Raw genomic sequence first — 25,723 nt, 5'->3', positions numbered from 1 at the left:
AAATTGAAGGATATTAAGAAGGGAAAAAATGAGGATATTCAATCCTACTTCTTAAGTATCACTGTGATCAAGAATGATCTTCTATCGATTGGAGAGGTCATTCCTGACAAGGAACTTACTATCACTACCCTCGGAGGACTCCCTCCCTAGTGGTATATATTTAGAACCACTATTCTAAATAATGATCGAATTCTAGGGTTTGAAGAATTAATGTTGAGATGCATTCAAGAAGAAACAATAATGGTGGAGCAAGAAATGCCTTCTAATAGAGGCAACCCCACTACTTTCTTTGCTCATTCCAAAAGGAGAAATAATGCAGGGTCCAAAGGTCATTTCAATGGAAAGCCTAGATCTAAGGGTGGAAGGAAGGGTAGGTGATTTGTTTGCAATAGATTTGGTCACTATGCAAGGGAGTGTCCAAATAGAAGGGACACATCACATGATGATGATCACAATGATTCTAGGGGCAACTTCAACAACAATCAAAGGAATGGCAGGTTCAATGGCAAGGGAAAAGGAATGCGAGACATCAAGGAAATGGTCAACCCTCCAAGAAAGCAAGGAACTCCAAGTATGAAGAATGAAATGTTGTTAACAATAAGCAAAAGGAATACTATCTCATATCGGCCCTCTCTGCTACCTCTCCTCTAGACACTTTGGGGAATTGGCTAATTGATAGTGGTGCCTCAAGGCACTTCACCAAGTACAAGGAAGCTCTCTCTAATCCGATACGTGTTTAGAAAGGAATTTTAAAGATGCTTTTACTCTTGGGTTCCAGGTTGACACTTTGTATCAAGTTGGAGGAAGTCCATTGGGAGCCATGTCTTGCGACACATCTCTACAATCTGAACTATGGCACCGGAGGTTTGCCCATCTTCATTATAAGTCTCTTCCCGATTTGAGACAGATGGTGACAGGTATGCTCAAGTTCGAAGCAGAACATGAAGGTATATATCCGGGATGTGCCGAAGGAAAACTTACAAGGGGACCATTCCCCTCAAGTAATAGCAATACCATCGATATATTGCAGTTGATCCACTCCGACATATCTGGTATGATGCACGTAAACTCTTTGGGAGGATACTTATATTATCTCACCTTTATGGATGACTATTCTCGCAAGACTTGGATCTACTTCTTGAAAAATAAGGATGAAGTGTTCAGCTGGTTTCGTCACTTCAAAGCCATGATCGAAAATCAATTCGAGAAGAGAATCAAGATATTGAGGACTGATAATGGGACTGAGTACGAATCAAATGGATTCCATGACTATTGCAGAGAAGCTCGCATTAAGAGGGAGAACACAACACCATACACTCCCGAGCAGAATGGTGTGGCCGAAAGGAAGAATCCTACTATTGTGGAAGCTATTCGTGCCATGCTTCATGATCAAGGGCTTCCGAAGTTTCTATGGGCCGAAGCAGCGAATACCGCCATGTATGTTCAAAACTAATGCCCTCATCAAGCATTGGACTCCAAGGCTCCCAAAGAAATGTTCACTAGTAAGAAACTCGATGTCTCTCATTTTAGAATTTTTGGAAGTCCCGTACATTTTCATGTGCCGAAAGAGAAAAGAAGCAAATTGGGTGCATCTGGGAAGAAAGGAATCTTTGTGGGCTATAGGGAAAATTCTAAGGGCTATAGAATTTATGTGGCTAGTCAAAAGGAAGTTGAGATAAGTCATGATGTCACCTTTGATGAAGATATGGCTTGAAGCAAGCACCCCGGGCTTGGTATGAGAGGATTGATAGCTATCTGATGAAGCTGAGATTCACTAGAAGTGAAGCCGATCTGAACCTTTACTTTAAGGTTGAAGACGATAAACCTCTCATACTGGTACTTTATGTGGACGACCTGTTTTTGACAGGTGCATACACTCTCATTCACAAATGTAAGAGGGAGTTGGTTTCTGAATTTGAGATGAAGGACCTACGACTGATGCACTACTTCCTAGGGTTGGAGGTCTGGCAAAAGGCAGGAAAAATTTTCCTATCTCAAGGAAAATATGTTGTGAAGATATTGGAAAGATTTGGGATGGTGGACTGCAAGCCAATGACTACCTCGATGGAACTTAACTTCAAGAAGTTATGTGGTAGTACTGCCGGACTTGAATTGAGAAATGCTTCTAAGTATCATCAACTCATAGGAGCACTGATGTTCTTAGTGAACTCCCATCTAGACATATGCTTTGTAGTTAGCACGTTGAGCCAATACATGGTTGAGCCTCATCATATACATTGGATTGGTGCCAAGAATATTTTGAGATATCTTTGGGGCACAATCACTCATGGACTGAAATACACTGCCAGAGATGTGAGGCTGCATGGTTATTTTGATGTTGATTGGGTCGGCAGTGTGGTAGATCACTAGAGCACTTATGGGTGTTGTTTTTCTTTGGTTCTGCTTCGATATCCTGGATGAGCGGGAAGCAGAAATCGGTTGCCTTGAGCACCGGTGAGACGAAATACATAGCTGCTAGTATGGCCTCCTGTGAAGCTGTTTGGTTGATGAAGCTCTTCAGTGAGTTGTTTGGACATGTGCTGGATACCACCGAGATTTGTGACAACCAGAGTGGGATCCAATTATCAGAGAATCCCGTGTTTCATGATCGCTCCAAGCACATAGATATCGGGTACCACTTTATCTGAGATATGGTACAACGAGGGGCAATAAGGCTCCACATTGGGACTAATGAGCAGGTCGTCGACATTCTGACAAAGTCCTTGGGAAAGGTCAAATTTTTTACTTTTTGAGAACGACTAGGAGTTGTGGAGAGACCCTCTTATGAGGGTCCTGTATGATATGGACATTGAGCTCTGGGAGCTTCGGGGGGCTTGGGTTACTTCTTGGAGTGATGAGCAACCATAGGGTGAGTGGTTCAGCCTTCCCCTAGTGGTTTGTTGTGTATAGGGTGAGTGGTTTATCCTTCCCTTGTGATACCCCATGGCAACATGTAGGTAGGATGAGTGGCTCGTCCTTCTCCTCCTAAGACATCCTACCCATGTAGTCTGAGACTCATGGGAAGTACCTCTAATCTGGCCAATGAGGTTAGGGACCATAGTACTATCGATGGACGCACCGTGTACTACCGTACTCCCTAGGCTAGGATGACCTATATTGATCTGGGATCAATTGGAACTGACTTCGGGTCAGTAAGAGTGGTATGAGACACTCTTTTATTTGGGACTGACTTTGGGTCAGTAGAGAATGGTATGATATCACCTCTCTTTGACTGCGCTTTGGGTGAGGCATCTTCTCCTTGGCAGGCCATAGATTTGGGCACAGAAGCTGAGGTGATTTGACCTTTGGTTTGACCAGTGTTGATTGCTCTAGTTGCTAGTCACAGTTTGACTTTCGTTGACCAGTTTTAGACTGGACTGTTTTGGACTATTTGGGTTTGTTGTTGGAGGTCGAAGTTGATTAGGTTTGACCAAGCTACTTAGAGGAAGAATTATGCCCTGTTTGACCAACGTTGACTTTTCTGGTTAGGGCTTTACTTTTGCTATCATAAATTATCAGATTTGTAAAATTGTACTATCTCTCTCTCTGTTGAACTATTGAAGAATATAAGAATTATTGATCAAGGGTTTCCCTACATTGGGGTTTGTCCTTGGCTGGTGCCACATCTTGTGTTCTCTTGTCTTGGCTTGTCTATTACTGTTTATGTTTATGTTCTATCTGAACTTTACTATCATGCTGATGTGATTGGTAAACTGGATATTGATATTGGGCTAATAAATAAATTGAAGTAAATTGCTCTTAAGCATAAAACATACAAAAAATTAACAATATGATTAGAGACAGGGGGCTAAGAAGCCCTATTCTTGGTGGGAAAATCATGGGGCAACAAGCCCATCTCTACAATAGTTAGCCATGAGGATCCTCTCTCAGGTGACTTCATCCTCTTGTTGCAAGAGGAATTGGAGCACACATGGGAATTTGTAGAGTTTCAAGAAGAGCAGGCTTGAGCAGTCCAGGGCAGAGACAATGGTGGATGTCACACCAACCTTCGTCTTATTTACAGGCAGAAGGATGAGTGGTTGAAGGGAAAGACAAAGATGTGGGATGTCTTTCCTAATGATATGGGTATGGACAACAGTGTTTAGTTGGCATTGGCTAATTTGGATCTCAGTGATCTAATGCTACAGTTTGTCAAATTCTGAATCCTCGTGTCAGGTGACTTAAGCAGTCTCTTGGTTCTATAGGACACCAAAGTCAATTGCGTTGAGTTCTATTAAGGCTTAATACATGGCTACTAGCTTAGCAACCTAGGAGGCCATTAGGCTTCAGAAACTTCTTGTTGGACTTTTTGATTGGGAAATGGAGCCAACTATCATTCACTGTGACAATCAGAGTTGCATCAAGCTCTTACAGAATACAATGTTTCATGACAAGTTGAAGCACATTTAGAACAAGTACCACTTCATTGGAGATTGTGCAAAAGGGGGCAATGAAGTTGCAATACATCCCTACAAACGAACAATAGCAAACATATTGACAAGGCCTTGATGAAGGGAAAAATTGTATTCTTCAAGGATAAGTTGGGTATTGTGCAAAACACCTTCCTCACTATGAGGTAATGTTGAATTTGTAGCTTGGAAGGCGGTTTCGCATAGGTCACATGCCATGACATGCAACCAACCACCTCAAGTAGCTCTTACAATGATAATTTAATAAATTCCCTAAGTCAATACTTTAGACAATAGTTTAATTTAATTATTTGACTCGCTGCCACACTTTTAGAAAAGGTATATGGGTCAATGACATATTAAGTTGTAGACCTTGATCTCAACGAATGAGATGAAATCTAAACCATCCATCTCTTTGGAGATTAGTGTCAACACATTATGAAGAGAGTTCAAGTTGTTGAGGAGATCATTCAATTGGCAAGCTTGGGCATTTAGATTCTCAGCTATATATGTTCTTTATGCATAATTACTTGATATAAGTAAAAGGGAAATTGCTTAATGATTTGACATCTATGTGAAGAATCTAAGGGATTGATTTTACTGCTATGATTCTATCATAGTGTTGTTGTATTGTTGTTATTACTACTATAAAAGAGTATTTTCAAATATGGTTATTGAGTGTTATGCTTGTTGGTCAATAATTGTCATTGATGAAATATAAATCTCTTGATGGACATTGACTTGATGACATATGATGTCATGGTTGGAAGTCACCAAGGATCACATGGAAAACTTGGAGTCATGATGAGGACTGTTTGCACAAAAATTCATGCACAATCAACAAAACAATTAAATCTGGACACCTTGAAGGCATCCTCTCAAAATGAACTATAGACCATCTGAAAGAGGATTGTTTCCCCTTTCCAACAAGCCCTCAAACGCCTCCAAACTCCTAGTGGTTAGAGAGAAATGGATGTTTTAAAGACAAAATATAATTATTTATTTATGGAGCTGACATGTACTTAGTCTCTCATGTCGACCTCCCTATAGCAATCATGTCCCTTCGCATTAGCACCAAAATCACTATATATATTGGTGCTCGAACATCACTTTTCTCGTCAAGTATTCGGTGAAAATAGAGAGGAAGATAACTACATCTCACAACTTGTGAACTTGAAGGAAAAAGGCTTATAACTGAAGAAGAAAAAGACTACGAATACATGTTTTGGGTTATATTGGATGGTTGACAACTCAAGACAGTGGATTAATCTTATTCACTATAAACATACATCAGACCCACAGTAAAACATCTCCAACCTGTATTCTCGTGCTCAGATTACTCTTGGACCCGTATTCTCCTGCCCAGATTACCCTCAGACCTGTTGACACAATGCAATCTTCTCAGAACTGGTGACTCGGACTCAAGGTTTTGTTGTTGATCTCGGACCTGGTGTATTGTTGAGCCTCGGATCATCTTTAGACTGTGGAAAACTTCAGACCTGTTCTATCCTTTTCAGTGGCTCACTGTGACTGTGCTTAACCGATTGTAATATACTCCATCTTTGTGGATTATCTCTGTGACTCAGAATTGAAGATTAACCTCGGACCTGGTGCATTGCAGTGACTCGAATCATCTTCGGACTATGTCTCCAAATCCCGATTGAGCAACTCTTTCTACATGGATTGGTGATTACATATTACTAACATAACTCAAATTTTTCGGTGAGACAAAGAACAATGATTTGGATTATTATTTCAGTAAATTTATACCTCGGCACTAGGACTGTGGCTTGGGCATGTAACATTTGGACTTCATAATCATTAGCAGTAAGGTTGTCTTTTAGTGTTTAGATTAAGTAAAGGACCAGATTGTAGTGTCTTATGAACAATGACAAAGTGGTTTTGAAGAACCCTCCTTTGGACAGTGGGATTGATAAAGTGAAGCCCAGTAAAGAAAACACAATGAATCAAAGTGATCTTGGAATTGAAGTCAACATTGTAAAGCGAAGTGATCGAACAATGAAGTCAACATAAGCAATTTTGGAATTGTTTGTACAATGAAGAATTATGTCAACAACATCCAAGTAAGTACTACTCACTTTCTCTATTAAAAGATAAAAGGATTGATGTCCTAGGGGTTGGTGCCCTTAAACACAAGATTGGAGACTTCAGAAGAATAGGGTCAAAGCCCTAGAGGTCAGAGCCTCATTAAAAAGTCCAAGTTGGTGCTTGGCTATAGGTTGGAGCTAGGAACTTTGAAGGGTTGGTGCCCTCAACTATTAATGTACTCAATTATTTGAAAAGAGGATTAAAGTCCTCTCTTAATAAAGTTATTATTTATTTCATTTTTTACTATAATTGTGAAGAATATAACTGGTAAAAAGAACAATTGAAAAGAAATATTGATTCACCCCCCTCTCAGTATTTCCAACAATTGGTATCAGAGCCAGCTTCTTCATTATCAACCTAACAGCTAGAAGAAGGATTCACAGTCACAATGAAGAATCAGGAAATGACAGGAAATATTCCCTTGTTTGCTGGTACAAACTTTGGTTTGGAAGAAGAGGATGTCCTACTATTAATGTCTCTTGGACCTGAAGTATGGCAATCTGTTTTTGTTGGGCATTGGATAATCCAGCGCTCCCCGTGTGTTTCGTGACATGGACTAACCGCCTCTCGAGGATCCGTTAACTCTGGTGATGCGTCTGTTTACTAACACCTGCGGGTTTTGGTGTAACGACAATCATGATCCCAACAAGTGGTATCAGAGCCAGTTCTCAAAATAGTTGTAACTCCCTTCATTTTTGCTACTGTGGGCTGTACGCTGGTCTGAGCACTGTCCTCTGTTGTTCTGACCTGAGCACTGTTCTGACTGAGCTCTGTCCTCTGCGTTGTGTTTCATTGCCTCAACGCCTCTGTCCTCAATGCCTTTGGTGCCTCCACGCCGGATTGCTTTGGTGAAAGATTACTTTGGTGCATCTGTGTTTTTGAAGAACGCCTCTGTCTAGAGCGGAAGGCAGACAAACGCTTTCGCCGTATTGGCCCCGTTGTTTGGTTGTTGGCTCATCTCTGTGACTGCAAATTGCATAGACGCTTGGATTGAATCGACACTTAGTTGCTGTGCATTGAACGATGTTGGAAATATGCTGATGAGCATTGAAGGGTGCGTTGGAACTATATTGGTGCAAAGGAGTGTATAAGCTTTGAATTATTTTATTTTATTTTGTTGGTGAAAGACCGTGTTCGACTAAACACTGCATATGCATGGTATCATGACATAAGTTTTGAATGTTGTTTCAAATGTTTCAAATATGTTTTGAATGCTACTGTTTCAAGTACGTTTTGAATACTGGCTGGCCTGTTGGGTTCAGAAGGTGCTTAGAATCTGTCTGTGATTATATTTTTTTGACTTGTATTTCTCTACTAAAGAATTGCGAGATATGAGAATCTGATAGGCATGTTACATTACCATCGGTATAGCGCCAGTTGTTACTGGCAAGGACTTTGCAATATTGAATTCGATATGCAGTAATATATGTTACCGTTGTTTTGACTCGGCCCCTCTGATTTCGCACTACACGATTTTTGAATGCTGACTGATATGGCGTAATCAACATACTCCTCGTGATCGATTTGGTTTGATTACCAGCGCAGTTTTTTAAATGGTGCGATACTCTTTTTACATGAAAACATTGGTGCAGTGAATTTCATGTGTGTAAGAATAATAATATATTATATGGAGTGATAATATATTATTTTGAATGGGAATAAAAGTGAACCTGAAATTCATTAAGCTTTTTTTATGGCGATATGTTATATGGTATATGAAAGGTATAGCATATATATTTGAGAAGTGGAAGGTATAAATATATATTGTTTTCTATCAACAGAAGTAATTTTTTCTTACAGAATGCATTCAATCATCTCCATGGTAGGAATAGTTCTCACTGGCAAGGAGAACTATCCTGAATGGTCCCGGATGATAAAACACACCCTCATCTTCAATGAGTTGTGGAAAGGAGTGTGTGTTGGAGAAGGAGACAATGACCCAGTACAACCCACCTCAGACAAAGAGCTCGTCATTTGGGAAAACAAGAACAACAAAGCCTATGCATTAATCGCAACATCTGTAAATGAAGAGGTGGGTCGCCATATTTCGTCATATTCAACTGCCTTTGAAGCGTTACAAAATTTGAAAGAACTCTATGACTCACATTCTGCACTTGAAGTTGTTCAACTCATGATTAAACTCTTCACTCTTGAACTGCAAAATAATGATCCTCTTGCTCTTGCATATGAAGTAAAGTCTATAATGCATGATATCAAATCCACTAAGGTTGAGCTGGATATCCCTCTTATTTCTTTTCTCAAGGCACTTTATCCTACTTACTCCAATTATTTTGAGTCATTGCAAGCAAATGGAAATCTTAAAGATATAACCTTTGACTCTCTTGTGAAAAAGTTTGCTGAAAGAGAGAAAGCTTTCGGAAAGAACTTTTCGGAAAGAAGACAGCCCCTGAATCTTCTGAAGAGACTGTGTGCCTTGCTCATAAAGAAAAGCATCCTGCTCAAGATTCTACAAGAGGAAGAGGTGGACCAAGAGGAAGAGGAAGATATTTCAGAGGCAGGGGGGGCAGACATTCTCAAGGAGAAAAGGCAAATCTGCATTGCATTCGCTGCAAAAGAAATGGATCACATGATGCCTCTACATGCAAGCTACCATGGGACAAACTTGAGCAGAAAAGAAACCAACATAAAGGTAAAACTGATGATACAGACAAAGGTAAAGCACCTGAATCTGCTCACTATGTTGAGGCACAATGTAACATTGGAGTAAATGAAGATTTGTTTAATGCTCACTTACTTCTTGGAAAAATGATTGGTTGCTTGATTCAGGAGTAACTTGTCACATGACTCATAGAAAAGATTTTTTTGAAGATTTCACTGACAATGTTGATGGAGCAATATACTTTGCAGATCAATCAAAAATCAAGCCATCAGGGCTTGGCACAATCAAGCTTAAACTGTCTGGTCTTCCAGACTTTCTTCTGGATCATGTTCTATATCTCCCACAACTCAAGAGAAACTTGTTGTCCTTGGTCCACATCCACCAACAAGGTCACTCCATTCATATGTTTGATGGCAAGATTGAGGTAAGAAAAGCATCTGACCACTCACTTGTCATGAGGGGAACAGAAGAAGAAAGACTTCTCAAACTGCAAGGAACATCTGCTCATACACAACATTTCTCATACAATTGTCATCATGAAGAAGGTATACTTCCATCAAGTTTATTATGGCATGCTAGATTTGGACATTTGAACTATGACAATCTCCGCTTATTGAAGAAAAATGGTGTTGCTGGTTTGCCTACAATTCCTAGGAAACTTAAGCAATGTGATGCTTGCATTCTAGGAAAGCATAGCAAACAGTCTTTTCATGATTCACATTCAAGAGCACATAGGAAGCTTGAACTCATTCATTCAGATTTATGTGGTCCAATGCCTGTTCCTTCTGCAAATGGAAATAAATATATCATGACATTTATTGATGACTACATCAGAATGTGTTGGGTTTATTTATTGAAGAACAAATCTGATGCTTTTCAAACATTCAAGAATTTTCATAAATGGATTGAAAATGATGCACAATCTCATATTGGGTCTATTCGCACTGATAATGGAAAAGAATACACATCAAATGAATTTGAAAACTATCTTCGCCAACATGGGATCAAACATCAAACAACTGTGCCTTATAATCCCCAACAGAATGGTGTAGCTGAAAGAATGAATAGAACAATTTTAAATATGGTACGATCCATGCTTTTCTTCAAAAATGTAAAGATAATGTTTTGGGCTGATGCTGTTCTATGTGCTGCATATATAAAGAATAGATGTCCATCTAATGCTATAAGAAACAAGACTCCTTATGAATTGTGGTAGGGACATGTTCCTTCGGTAAAACATCTCAGGGTCTTTGGTTCCACCTGTTATGCTTTGATACAAAGGTACATAGAAACAAACTTGGTGCTAGAAGTCGAAAGTGTATCTTCCTGGGGTATTCAAACATCTCCAAAGCATACCGCCTCTATGATGAAGTAAATAAAAAGTGTTATATCTAGAGATGTAATTTTTCTTGAATCATCCAAATCTGACAATGTTGTTGAGTGACAACTTGATCGCTTGGATAGATTCGCAAAAACAAAATCATTTCAAGAATTTGATAATCAGATTCCACATCTTGAAGGGGGGATTCCTATTCTAGATCAACATGTGGAATCTTCTTCTGAAGAACACTCTCCCCCGAATGAAACTCCAACAACGGATGATGCTTTAAGTGATGTAATTGATAGAATTGGGAGACTCAATCTTGATTCAGTCCAAACTCAATCAACAGAGCAACCTGGACCATCTCAGAAAGGTCCCCCATAGTGGCTGACAAAGACACTTGAAAGTGTTCATCCTGATGAAATTGGAAAAACAGGAACCAGAAATTCAAACCGGCAAAATGGAGGTGATGTAGATGACTCTAATTCACCTGTTGATATGGATGTTTCTTATGATTGTGAACTGAACTTGTCTACAGATTTTGAACCAAATTCCTTTAAAGACGCTGCTTCTCATTATGAATGGAAAGAAGCGATGCAAAAGCAGTATGATGCCCTCATAAAGAACGACACTTGGAAGCTGGTTGATCCTCCATTTGGAACCAAACCAATTGGCTGCAAGTGGGTCTACAAGAACAAGTACAAAGCTGATGGCTCACTTGACAAGCACAAAGCTAGGCTTGTGGCAAAAGGTTTTGCACAGAAGGAAGGGGTCGACTATGAGGAAACTTTTGCCCCCACAGCAAAATGGGCCACCATCCGGACACCCTTTGCACTAGCAGCTCAGAACGGTTGGAAAGTCCATCAAATGGATGTAAAAACTGCCTTCTTGAATGGAGATCTAAAAGAGAATGTTTTTATGTCCCAGCCTGAAGGATTTGCTGTGAAAGAACATGAGCATAAAGTATGCAAACTTGTGAAGTCCTTGTATGGCCTCAAACAAGCACCGCGAGCCTGGTATGAAAAACTAACTGAGCATCTTCTGAAACTCAACTTCAATCATTTTGATCTTGATGATGCAACTTTATTTGTCAAGAAAGTTGGCAAAACAGTGGTATATCTTGTGGTATATGTAGATGATCTTTTAATGACAGGGAACAATGAAAGCTACATTGCATCCATAAAGAAGGAATTGGGGAAAAGTTTTGAAATGACTGATTTGGGCTATGTTCATTACTATCTTGGCATTGAAGCAACCCAACATCCAAAGTCCATATTTCTTTCTCAAAAGATATACATTGGAGATTTGTTAAATAGATTTGGCATGACAGAGTGCAATCCTCTTACTACTCCAATGGAACAAAACTTAAAGCTCACATCTATTGAAGGAAAGGAATTTGAGGATGCAACAAAGTATAGACAACTTGTAGGAAGTCTCAACTACCTTACTACTACCAGACCAGACATTTCATTTGCTCTTGGAATCCTCTCCAGGTTTATGCAAAAACCTTGTGAGGGACATTGGTCTGCTGCAAAAAGAGTTCTAAAGTACTTGAAGGGAACTCAAGACTTTGGAATCAAGTACACACAAGTGGATGACTTCAGTTTGATTGGATACTCTGATTCAGACTTCGATGGAGACAAAGAAACTGGGGTATCCACTTCAGGATATGCTATGAGTCTTGGATCAGGAGCTGTCTCTTGGAGATCACGCAAACAATCAATTCCAGCAGATTCCACAACATAAGCAGAATATGTGGCAGCAGCTGAAGCAACAAAAGAAATTTTGTGGCTCAGGAAAATTCTTAAGATTTGCAGGTAAAACAAGTACAATCAACTCCACCTATGATTGACAACACATCTACAATAAAGTTGGCCAAGAACCCAAAGTTCCATGATTGAACAAAGCACATCAATACTAAATATCATCTGATCCGACATCATGTTGAGGCCAAAACAATCCATCTCCGTCATTGTTCCACAAATGAACAAATTGCAGACATCTTCACCAAAGCGCTTGGAAGAGAAAAATTTGAAAGATTCAGAATGATGCTTGGACTCACCAACATCCCTTCAGATTAAGGGGGGGAATGTTGACACCTAATCCTCACGATTGGGTGAATTTATGTAAATAGTTAAATTAGGAATGTGAACAGTCATCAGGAGATGAACTGAGCAGTCACACCCTTTTGTATATAACAATAGCATACCTAATGAAATGGATCGAATCAGTTTTACTGCCTATTGGAGAGTACTGCCTGGCCTGACAGTTTTGGATGAGTACAAAACTCCTCCCACTCTTCCGACTGATCAAGATGGAAGGAAAGCTTACATCACAAATGCCAAAGCTTTAAATTCCATAATGAGTGGAATTACTGACTCTGAATTCACAAAAGTCATGGGCTATGATTCTGCAATACAAATGTGGGACAAACTCATTGCTTTATATGACGGGAACTCCAAAGTTAAGAAGGCAAAGCTCCAAATTCATAGAAGACAATTTGAGAGTCTTAAAATGGATGATGAAGAAGACATCACATCATTCTTTCTCCGAGTAGTTGAAGTCGTCAACTCACTTAAATGGTTAGAAGAAAATATTGAAGAAAGCACAATTGTTTAAAAGGCCTTGAGATCTCTTCCTGATAGATTTGACTCCAAGGTAAGTGCCATAGAAGAAATGAAGGATTTGGATACTTTAAAAATGGATGAACTTCATGGAATTATCATTGCTTATGAAATGAGAAGAGGGATCCCAAATTCCAAGGAAGCAACATTCAAAGCTTCAAAATCAAAAAAGAAGGAGAAGAATTGGAATACCAACAGTGATGATTCCGATACTGAATCTAAACTTACACAGTTTGTACGAAAGCTAAGAAAAGGATCCAAGCTAAAAGGTAAGTATCCTCTTATTTGTTTTAAATGTGGAAAGGTAAGTCACTATGCTGCAAAATGTCCTCATAGATATGATAGTGATGATGAGGAGGAATATTAAAAGGGGATGTTCAAAAAGAAAGGTTTTAACAAGAAGAACTTCTTCTCCAAACAAGACGATTCTGATGAAGATGAATTTGTGATCACCAAGAAGAAATCAACTAAAAATATCACTTTTCACAAAAGAAATGATGATGAGTCAGATGAGAAAAATGACTATGTTGGAAGCAGAGAAGTATTATTCATGGCATTTACAAATGATGATGACTCCGAACAAGAAGGCGAAGGAAATGTGGATGAGTTACTAATGAGTGCCATTGAAGAAAATGAGAAATTACGAAAGAAGATTGTTTCTCTCAAAGTAGAAAGGGAGGGAGCAAAAAGGAGGGAAGATTTCTTGAACAATAAACTAAAAGAGAAAGAAGAGATTGCGAAAAATGCGAAACTGAATTTGTTTCGCTAAGAAAAGAATTGGATCAAGTTAAAAGGAGTTGGCAAAGCTCTCAAACATTTGATAACATCCTTAATGCTCGAAGACTTCAATATGAAAAATCTGGGATTGGCTTCAAAGGAGAATCATCAAGTACAAAGGAGAAAGTTAATAAGGAAATCCAAAGAAGCTATGCTGACATTATTTCCAATCATCCAAAAGAAGAGAAATCCTCTCATCAAGAACAAAAGTTCACCTTTATCAATCCAAGGAATGGAGGAAGGACAACTCCAAGGAAGAATTCTACCTCAAGTCAAGGTTATTCTAACAGTTACCAAACAATCTTTCTTGGTTATTGTTTTTATCATAAAAACTTTGGTCATCAAGCCAAGCATTGCAAGGCTCATAAAGATAATGCTCCAAGAAATAAGAATCAACAAAGCAAGCGACTTGGCCTCAAAGAACAAGAAAAAATTAAGACTTACAACTATTTTGATCCTTTGGCTAAGTATGATCCAAGTTGCTCATTGAATAAAATTGTCCATTCAAAAAGGAAGATCTACAAAAGGATGAACCCACTATCGATAAATGTGGCCTAGCCCTATGTGCTCATAGTGATGAAAATCAATGGTTCATAGACAGTGGATGTTCAAGACACATGTCAGGTGACCGAAAGAAATTTACCTCCTTAATCAAGAAAGATGGAAATGTGTCTTTTGGAAGTGGATCAGCCAAGATAGTTGGAAAAGGAAGTGTTGCTCTCATCAATGGAAAATGAAAAGCCCGAAATGCATTGTTGGTGGAAGGACTCAAACACAATCTTTTGAGTGTGAGCCAACTTTGTGATCAAGGACACAATGTTGTCTATAGTAAGAAAGATTGTGAGATAAGGAGCTCCTCCTCACGTGAACTTATAGCTAAAGGAATAAGAACCCCAGATAATATATACATTTTGAACAAAATTCAAGAAGATAAATGTTATGTAAGTCGAGCAAATTGAAGTTGGCTATGGCACAAACGATTGGGACATATAAGCTTTGATAACTTGATCAATATTAGAAAAACAAATGCAGTAAGGGACATTCTAAAAAATATCAAGCTGGATCAAGTTGTCTGTGGACCATATCAAAATGGAAAACAAACAAGAATCAGTTTCAAGACTAAGGAGTTCTCTACATCAAAACATTTGGAGATCATACATGCATATTTATGTGGACCAACCAGAACTGCAGCTCTACAAGGCGAAAGGAATATTGCTTTATTTGTTGATGACTATACTAGAATGATGTGGGTATACTTTATAAAATTCAAATATGAAGCTTTTGAATGTTTCAAAATTTTTAAATCTTTAGAAGAAAATGAGAAAGAATCAAAGATTAAATTCCTTAGAACAAATAGAGAAGGAGAATTTACTTCAAAAGAGTTTGATGAATTTTGTAAAGTACATGGAATCAAGAGAGAGCTCTCTGTTGCTAGAAATCCCAAACAAAATGGAGTAGTAGAAAGAAGAAACTGAACTATATAAGAGACAACAAGAACAATTATACTAGTATCTGATTTGTAGCCCAAGTTTTGGAAAGAAGCAGTAGGGACAATAGTTTATACCTTGAATCGAACTCGGCTAAGACCAAATAATGACAAGACACCATACAAACTATGGAAAGGGAGACATGCTTCGGTAAGTACTTTATAATCTTTGGAAGCAAATGTTTTATGAAGATCCATGATGACTCACCAGGAAAATTTGATTCTCAAGTCGATGAAGGAATACTTCTTGGATATTCTACAAGAAGCAAAGCTTACAAATGCTACAATAATCGATTACGAAAAGTAGTAAGCGTTCATGTAAAAATTGATGAAGCTCTTCCAGAAAAAAAGAAATTAAAGTCCATGAAGAAGATTCTATCCTTGAAGAATTTGAAGAAGAAGAGTCAGCAAAAGAGGAAAAAGATCAAGAAAATAAAAAAGAACCATCTCAAACTCCTTCAAAAGTGAAATTCCTCCAAAAACATCATCCGGAAAAGCAGATTATTGGCAATGTAGATGAGGGAATACAAACCCAAAGAAGGATGACAAGTACACCAAGGAAAGATGATGTCACTCTCTTATCTATGATAGAACCATAAACTTTTACTCAAGCAAGTAAGGATCCTCATTGGGTGGAAGCCATGAAAGAAGAAATGTCTCAAATCGAGAAGAATGAAACATGGGAGCTGGTACCTCTTCCAAAAGATAAAAATATAATTGGAACCAAGTGGGTGTTCAAAAAGAAAATGAATGAAGATGGACAAATCATCATAAAGAAGGCAAGGCTTGTTTGTAAAGGTTATTCACAAATTGAAGGAATCAACTTTGAAGAAACCTTTGCATCGATAGCTTGTAAGGAAGCTATAAGGATGTTTTTGGCATTTGCTTGCTCAAAAGGATTCAAGGTCTATCAAATGGATGTAAAATAAACATTTTTGAATGGGGAACTCAAGTAAGAAGTCTACATGGAGCAACCAGAAGGGTTTGATCTTGCAGAAGGAAAAGACTTTGTATGTAAGTTGAAAAAAACATTATATGGGTTGAAACAAGCTCCTAGAGCTTGGTATGCAAGATTAGATCACTATATACAACAAAAGGCTTCAAAAAGGGGGTGGCAAGAAGTAATCTCTACATGAAGATGGACAAGGATAAATTACTAGTCACTCTTGTATATGTTGATGATCTGATTTTTGTTAGCAATGATGATGAGATGAGCCATGAGTTTGCTCAAAATATGTCAAAAGAATTCGAAATGTCGATGATTGGTGAGTTATCTTACCTCCTTGTACTACAAGTATCTCAAACCACAGTAGACATGTTCATATCTCAAGTAAAATATCTTAAAGACATGCTTAAAATATATGGGATGGAAAAATGTACACCTATGAGCACACCAATGACCACAGGCTGCAAATTGAGCAAAGATGATGAATACCCCTCAGTAGATGCAACTCTTTACAGGTCAATAATTGGAGCTCTCCTATACTTAACTGCTACAAGACCTCACATTATGCAAGCGGTAGGAATGGTGGGAAGATTTCAATTAGCTCCTAAGCAATCCCATTTGTTGGTTGTGAAAAGAATTCTCAGATACTTGAAAGGAACTCCTGACTTTGGTCTTTGGTATCCCAAAAGCACAACTCTTACAATGACAACTTATACTGATGTTGATCGGGCTAGAAGCGTGGACGATCGAAAAAGTATCAGCGAAAATGCATTCTTCATGGGAGATTGTCTAGTATCTTGGCTCAACAAAAAGCAATCATCTATATCTCTTTCCACAATTGAAGCTGAATATATAGCAGCTGCAGATTGCTGTACACAGATATTATGGATGAAGGAAGCTTTGAAGGATGTCAACATAGAAACTAAACAACCAATCACCATATATTGTGACAACACTAGTGCCATCAGTCTCTCAAAGAATCCAATCATGCACTCAAAGACCAAACATATTCCAATCAAATATCACTTTCTCCGTGAAAAGGTCGCTGAAAAAACATCACGTTAGAGTACATCAATACAAAAGAACAAATTACAGATATCTTCACAAAGCCTCTTCCACGAGAAGCATTTGAACACCTTCGCCAAATTATGGGGGTAATTGCTCTTGCACCACATTAAATAATAATCTTCACAAGAGTAGGGCAGCATGTCAAGGAGAACAACATGACAAAGAAATCAGTTTGATAGGGGGAGTACTTGGCCACCCCATTTGCCATTGATGTCAAAAGGGGAGAGGATGTCCAAATATTTCCATCAATGACAAAGTGGGAGAGTGTTGGTCAATAATTGTAATTAATGAAATATAACTCTCTTAATGGACATTGATTTGGTGACATATGATGTCATGGTTGGAAGACACCAAGGATCACATGGAAAACTTTGAGTCATGATGAGGAATGTGTAGGAATTTACAGGGTAACTTCCTCAGATAGAACACCAAAGGACACCGCTCACAAGTAGATCACAGATCAATACAACAGTATTCTTAACATGGTTAAAACCCTCAAAGAGGGAAACAGTCCACAACCTGAGCCAACACGACCACTTCAACCAATTTATTAATAAAAGAAAGAAAATTTACATAAGCTTCTCCCATGAACGTTCACCTTACAAATGACTCTCCATGCCTTTTAAATAGAGATCATGGACCAATTGAGTGCTAAGCCACGGATCAAGTGTCTATAATACCGAGGAGAGAATGAACCGTCGAATCACTTCATGTCTAGAACATATCGTGACCATCAGATTGCAAGTTACAAAAGTACATAGTAAAGAAACACTCTTTACCTAACTCTACACTAGACCAAGTTATACTTAACTTTTTCCTATGTGTCGAAATATCCTAACATCCCCCCTTAAGAACTTGGGATAGGATTGAAGGATTTACAAATATGACACAATAGGAGAAGGAAGGAGACATTAGAGTCTATCCCCCCTTAGTGACAACTTCCTGAACTCCAACCATAAATCTAAGTTTAGTAAACTTCACCTCTGTGAGAGCCTTCGTAAAGATGTCTGTAACTTGATGATTGGTTGAACAATATTTCACTTCAAGAACATGGTCATGAATGAGCTTTCTGATGAAGTGCATGTGTAGCTCAATGTGTTTGCTTCTCACACCAAAATGAAGTCGGATGCTACTGCTGAAAGCCAAACTCTGACGAAGCCACAGGGCTTCCTTACTAGCTTCTACAACGCCACGATACTCTGCTTCTGTTGAAGAAAGAGAAATGACACTATGTTTCTTGCAAGCCCATGTAATAGGTCCAGAACCAAGAGTGAAGACATAACCTGTAGTAGACTTCCGATCATCAGGGTCACTAGCCTAATCAGAATAAGTGAAACTAACCAATAACTGAACTGTACCTCAAACATAACGAAGTATTCTTTTAGCTGCTTTCCAATGACTTTCATGTGGGTTTTGCATAAATCGAACAATAAGGCCAACTTGGACTGGGAAGAAGATCACAGGCATACTTGGACTGGGAAAGGGAAATACCTTCCTTGAATTGCAAGACTTGAAGACCAATAAAATAATGCAAGTGTCCTAAGTCTGTCATTTCCAACTGCTTTTTAAGGCCGGACTTCACATGGTTTATAAGGTTGGGATCACTACCAGTAAGGATAAGATCATCAACATAAAGAACAAGAATTATAAGAGACTTATCCACTTTCTTGGTGTAGACAGTATTGTTAAAATGACACCTAGAAAATCCAATATTTAAAGGAAAGCTATCCATTTTGGCATACCAAGCCCGAGGGGCTTGCTTGAGACCATAAAGGGATTTCTTAAGCCGACATACAAGGCTGGAGTCTGCTTGTATAAAGCTAGGAGGTTGTTCCATATAGATTTCTTCATGCAAGTCCCCACGCAAGAAGGCAGATTTAACATCCATCTAATGGACTTCCCATTTGAAAGAGGCAGCAAGGAAAAGAACAAGGCAGATAGAGTTCATTTTGGCAACAAGGGAGAAGGTTACATATAGTCAACGCCTTCAACTTGTGAAAAACCCTTAGCAACAAGACAAGATTTATGTTTATCAACTTTTCCATCTGGTCCAAACTTGGTTCTGTAAACTCATTTGCATCTAACAAGTTTTTGTCCCTTTGGAAGAGGAACAAGATCCCATGTATCGTTTGCCAATAATGAACGATATTCTTCATTCATAGCCACATCCCAATCTAGATGGCCTGAAGCTTCTACAAAGATGTCAGGATCATAATTCGCTGAAGCTTGAGCTAGTAAAGAAGAGGCTCTATCGAACTGAGAACATGTACGTTGATGATCTATAAGATCACCTACAAGAGCACCTGTTGCATCCCGAGTAGCACAGACCAATTTTGGAAGCTGAGGTGCTGAAGGAGGATCTTGAGAAGGTGGGGGAGGATTGTCATCCTTGCTGTCAGCATCTGAAGAAGAAATATTTTCAGAAGTAGAAGGGATAGAGAGAAATGGCACATCCACCGAACTAGGCTCATAGGCCGATATATTTTCAACAAACTTTACATCTCTTCTAATGATAATATTTTTGGACTTAGGTGAAAGAAGTCTATATCCTTTGACATCTTCAGAATATCCAACAAAAATACATTTTTCACTCTTAGGTTCTAAGGCTTTATGTTTCTCATCGGGAATATGGGCCCATGCTTCACTTCCAAAAACACGAAAGTGACTTACATCTGGTTTAATTGAGCTCCATGCTTCTTCCGGAGTGATATTCTTTAAAACCTTAGTAGGAGTTCAATTTACTATGTAATTTGCACAGTCAATTACTTTTGCCCAAAAATTAAGACTAAGTCCTTTAGATTGAAGCATGCAATTAGCCATTTCCTTTAAGGTGTGATTCTTTCTTTCAGCTACACCATTTTGTTGTGGAGTATATGGAATAGTATGTTTCATTTGAATTCCATGCTCAGTGCAAAAGTTGATGAATTTTTTGTTAACATATTCTCCACCATTATCAGATCTTAGCTTAAGAATTTGATGTCCAGATTGTTTCTCAACAAATGCCTTAAAGGCCAAGAACATGTTAAATACTTCACTCCTGAGTTTTAAGAAGTATACCCAACAACTAGAAGTGGACCACATAAATCACTATGCACAAGCTGTAAAGGGGCTGAGGCGTGCCAAGAGGCATGCTTTTCAAAACTATCCCGATGATGTTTTTCGAGTACACATATGGAACAAACATCATATTTGCAAGATACCATAGGAAGACCTGTCACCATATTTTCTTTACATAGATTTTGAAGGGAGCGATAGTTTAAGTGACCAAATCGCTCACGCCAAATTTTGTTCACTTCATCATTATGAGCAACAAATATGGAGGGAAGAGTTGATGACCCAAAGTTGTTAAACTTATACAACCTTGTAGAATCATTAGCAATGCCAGTAGCTAAAATCTGTGTAGGATCTCTTAAGTCCTTAATTACAACATCATGAGGTGAAAATTCAATGATTTTACCTTCACTTGAATGAGTTATCTGATACACAAATAGAAAGTTGCAGGATAAGGTTGGAACACATACTACATCATTAAATTGACCATTGTCTAGATGAATAGTTTCAGTCCCTACAACACTAAGAGATCTATCATCACCACATATATATTATTGGTGTTACAATCATTTAAAGAAGAAAACATGGCTTTGTTTTTGGCCAGTGATAAGAAGCTCAAGAATCAATGAGCCACTCATAAGAATGAAAAGAAGAATATACATTTAGTGCATAACTAGACCGAGATGCTTGACAACCACATGCAGAAAGTGTTATTCCTGAAGATGAAGTTGAAGTTGAAGAGTGCTCCAAATGGATGTTATGCTTCTTCATTGCTGCTTCCAAGGCTTCCATCTTCTTAATGCATTTGGATTCTAAGTGGCCATCTTGACTACAAAAGTTGCAATGTCTATCAGTCTTCTTCCCTTTGTTTTTATTTGCCTTATCATTTTGTTGAATTGATTTTTCATTTTGAGACTGAAAGTGCTTAGGACCCTTGGTTGATTTAGGGCCATTATTTTTAAGATGTTGCTTCTTAGGATTCTTTGAACTTGGCTGATGCTGGGCGGCTAAGGCTTTCTTAGAAGAGTTTCCAAGATTAAGAAGACCAAGATGTAAGAGTTTTTCTTGTTTGCTTATTAAAGAATCACAAAAGGTATCAAAAGAGGGGGACTTGTAGGCTTGTCCTTGAGAAATAAAAGCTTCTCATAACAGACTATCCGCACAAAAATTCATGCATAGTCAACAAAGCAATTAACTCTGGACACCTTGAAGATATCTTCTCAAAATGAACTATAAACCATCTAAAAGAGGATTGTTTCGCCTTTCCAACAAGCCCTCACACACCTCCAAACTCCTGGTGGTTAGAGAGAAATCGATTTTTTTAAGACAAAATAGAATTCTTTATTTATGGAGCCGACCTGTACTTAGTATGTCGGCTTGCCTATAGGAGTCATGTCCCTTCGCATTAGCACCAAAATCACTATATATATGGGTGCTCGAACATCACTTTTCTCGTCAAGTATTCGGTGAAAAATACAGAGGAATATAACTACAGTTCACAACTCATGAACTTGAAGGAAAAAAGGCTTATAACTAAAGAAGAAAAAGACTACGAATACATGTTTTGGGTTATAACGGATGGTTGACAACTCCAAGTAGCAGATTAATATTATTCACTATAAACATACCTCGGACCTGTATTCTTGTGCTCTGATTACTCTTGGACCCATATTCTCCTGCCCAGATTACCCTCAGACCTGTTGACACAATGCAATCTTTTCAGAACTAGTGACTCGGACTTGGGGTATCGTTGTTGCTCTCGGACCTGGTGTATTGATGAGCCTCGAATCATCTTCAGGCTGTGGAAAACTTCGGACCTGTTTTATCATTTTCGGTGGCTCACTGTGATTGTGCTCAGCCGATTGTAACATACTCAAACATTGTGGATTATCTCTGTGACTCGGACTTGAAGATTAACCTTGGATCTGATGCATTGGAGTGACTTGGATCATCTTCGAACAATGTCTCCAAATCCTGATTGGGCAACTCTTTCTACAAAGACTGCTGATTACATAGTACTAACAGAACTCGGATTTTTGGGTGAGACAAAGAACAGTGATTTGGATTATTATTACAGCAAATTTATGCCTCGGCACTAGGATTGCGACTTGGGAATGTAACATTTAGACTTCATAATAATTAGCAGTAAGCTTGTCTTTCAGTATTCGGATTAAGTAAAGGACCAGATTGTAGTGTCTTATGAAGAGTGACACAGTGGTTTTGAGGAACCCTCCTTTGGACAGTGGGATTGATAAAGTGAAGCCCAGTAAAGACAACACAGTGAAGCAAAGTGATCTTGGAATTGAAGTTAACATTGTAAAGTGAAGTGATCGAACGACGAAGTCAACATAAGCAATTTTGGAATTGTTTATACAATGAAGAATTATGTCAAGGACATCCAAGTAAGTACTACTCACTTTCTCTATTAAAAGATAAAAGGATTGGTGTCCTAGGGGTTGGTGCCCCTAAACACAAGGTTGGAGCCTTGATAAGAATAGGGTCAAAGCCCTAGACGCTGGAGTCTCATTAAAAAGTCTGAATTGGTGCTTGGCTACAGGTTGGTGCTTGGAACTTTGAAGGGTTGGTGCCGTCAACTATTATTGTACTCGATTATTTGAAAAGAGGATTAAAGTCCTCTCTTAATAATGTTATTATTTATTTCATTTATGATTATAATTGTGAAGAATCTAACTGGTAAAAAGAAAAATTGAAAATAAATATTGATTCACCCCCTCAGTGTTTCCAACAAAGTTATCCTAAAATTGTTGGAACTTATCCCTTTGGTTTGATATTTCTTCTCCTTGAATTGCCAAGAAGTTTTTGTTGTTTAGTACTAAAACATAGTACTCTTTCTGTTGTTGTTTTGTACCAAGTTTTACAATAGCCCTCAGGCTGGAAATTCACAAAACTAAGATCCAAGAAGCCTTCTAGGTTGCAGTTGAAATTTATGTTTTCCATTGAATTTTGAATTATGAGAAATTTCCACATTATCATCCTGGTATCCAAGAAATATGAGAAAGATAAGCAAGCCATCCAACAAATCATGGAAAATAGATGGGAAAACTTCAAGAATGGATTAAAGAGGCAATGAGTGCGAAAAAAACAAGACAGGGCATTCAGGATGTTGAACTAATTGATATAGAAGAATAAAGCAAAAAAACACAAGATAACAATTTTGGGAAGGTTTGAATATGTTTATGGAAGTTTTCTTATGTTATGTTATCAAATTTTCTAATGCAACCTACAAGATGATACTATTGAAGGTAGTGAACTTTTAAAGGCTTCAATCTACTCTATCATCTTAAAAGAGCAAATAAACTCAACTATAAAGAAACCGTGCTACTGAAGTTTAGTGTGTGTGTGCGCGTGTATATATATAACAGTGAACAGGTACGTATTGGCAAAGACCCATGGGTAGGGAGTGTCCCAAATTTTTGTCTCCCATAATAGGGTCGAGTTAGTGCCCATTATGCAAAAATGATGTGGAATTTGTAAATCATCTTTTCTTCCTATGCCCATTTGCTCTAGCTGCCTGGTCCTCTATTTGCACTTCTTTGGGCTTCACATTTCAATGGCAAGGTGAGTCATATATGTCAACATGTGAATCTTGTTGGAACATTGTCAATCCAAAGAAGCTTAGATGTCTTCCGCTTCTTATCTCATGGGGAATTTGGTTGGCTCAAAACACCGAGGTCTTCCTAGAAAGGACTTCCATCCCAGACAAAGTGGTTGCTCAAACATTAGCTATCTATTCTTTGATCCCTGATTCTGTCTCTCCTACTTGTTCACGTAACATAGTAGAAGAAATTATTGACTTTGTTGAGAAATAAGATGCTTTTATATAATGTTTGATTTCTCTTACTTGATAATTACTTGTGAATGTTTGTTAGTTTCTTATTAAATTTATATTCTCTTCATCAAGCAATTACCAAAACATGAAAATCACAAAAAGAAAAAGAACACAGGAATTAGGCTCCAAGCCAGGGCAAAAACCCCACAAGGGGGAAAACCCAAGAAAATCCTCTTTTTATAGAATCAGATCAAAGTGAGATATCCAAGACCCAAGACCAAGACCAAGACTTCCACAAATATTCCAAGTCAGCCAAGTCAGCCCTCCTTCAAATCTCCTCAACAAGTCAAAGTCAACAATAGTCAAATTTCCTTGAAATATGGTCAAATCTCTAAAAAACTCGGACCTGCAATGATGACCGAATTTCAGCCCTGTAACAGCCTCAAAAATTTCAGAAAATCTCACACGTGTGAGCAGAAACTAGGGAAAAAACTCAGATTTCTCTCTCCTTTGACTTTGCTCTCTTTCTCCTTTGGCTTTTGCTGATTTTCTTCTTCTTCTTGCACAAAAATCGATGTGATAGATTGGTGAGTGAAAGAAATGGAACTACCTCGTATTTATACATGTCTAGGAGGTCAAATAGCTGCCTCTTTATGCAAACTTGTCCAGGGAGGGCCGACTTGGTGTGTGGATGACATTTTGACACTTTCGACTCGAGATAAAATTATTTTTCCTTTTCTTACAAGAAGTCCAAATGGGACTTTGACTAAAATACACTTCTTTGACTCATAATATATTTTCTTTTCTCAATTGACCCTTAGCCTTACATTATGTAAGACTGACACTAGTTACATTTTCAACATACTTTACCTATCCCTGGGCATATTTTGATGGTGCCTCTCTTTTTGAAGGAGATTGTGGGGGAGAGGTTGTTCTTCATATATCACACAACAATTCTTTCATGATGAAAAGTGGTTTGGGGCAAGGCACAAATAATTTTGAAGAGCTTATGAGTTTGAAGTTGCTTTTGTTGTTTGCCATTGAAAAAAGAATTCGCCACATTCAGATCTTTGGGGACTCAAAGATAGTTATTAATTGGTTCAACAACCCAACAAGATGTTACACACACACTCAGTCCAATCCTGGAGGAAATCTATCTATTAAAACAATCATTTGATGAAATCTCTGTTTGCCATATTTACAGGGAAAAAAATGGGGCTGCTGATGCTTTGTCTAAGGAGGGTGCTTCACAGGTTATGGGCACATAGCACATCAACATCAAGGAGCGCATCAATGATCAGGAGCATGGATTCTATCACTGGCCCTTCATAGAGGGCACTCAGGTAGAGCAATGACAGTCCTTATCTATAGTTTTTGTAAAAAAAATTGCAGGCTATATATGCTATATGTTCAACACAGATTACACTGTTATATGACAGAACTGTTATTACATTTTCTCACTATGTATTTATTTCGGAACACTTTTGTGGATGTATATTTGGGACAGTAATTCAGACTCCAA

At 38.3% G+C, this 25,723-nt stretch overlaps 1 protein-coding gene and 1 long non-coding RNA gene across 4 annotated transcripts in view; one reads left to right on the top strand and one right to left on the bottom strand.

Moving 5' to 3' along the window:
• The window catches only part of LOC149267118 (uncharacterized), a 126,960-nt gene that overhangs the window by 89,588 nt on the left and 11,649 nt on the right, over positions 1–25,723 (top strand). For 2 of the 3 annotated variants that reach the window (XR_016260520.1, XR_016260521.1), the window contains exon 2: positions 25,406–25,544. This is a non-coding gene — a long non-coding RNA (uncharacterized LOC149267118). Of the gene's footprint in view, positions 1–25,405; positions 25,545–25,723 lie in introns of those variants that run through there. The other variant, XR_016260519.1, reaches the window with a different exon arrangement.
• Positions 1–25,723, bottom strand: part of LOC149267119 (F-box only protein 6-like) — an 85,070-nt gene that overhangs the window by 57,343 nt on the left and 2,004 nt on the right. The window lies entirely within an intron of this gene.

The sequence above is a fragment of the Pinus tabuliformis genome, chromosome 6 (genome assembly GCF_031772625.1).
Source record: "Pinus tabuliformis cultivar Carrire ecotype Pingquan chromosome 6, CPIR1, whole genome shotgun sequence".
Classification (NCBI taxonomy): Eukaryota; Viridiplantae; Streptophyta; class Pinopsida; order Pinales; family Pinaceae; genus Pinus; species Pinus tabuliformis.
Note: the sequence above shows the minus strand (reverse complement) of the source record. Positions and strands in the feature narration are given on the sequence as shown.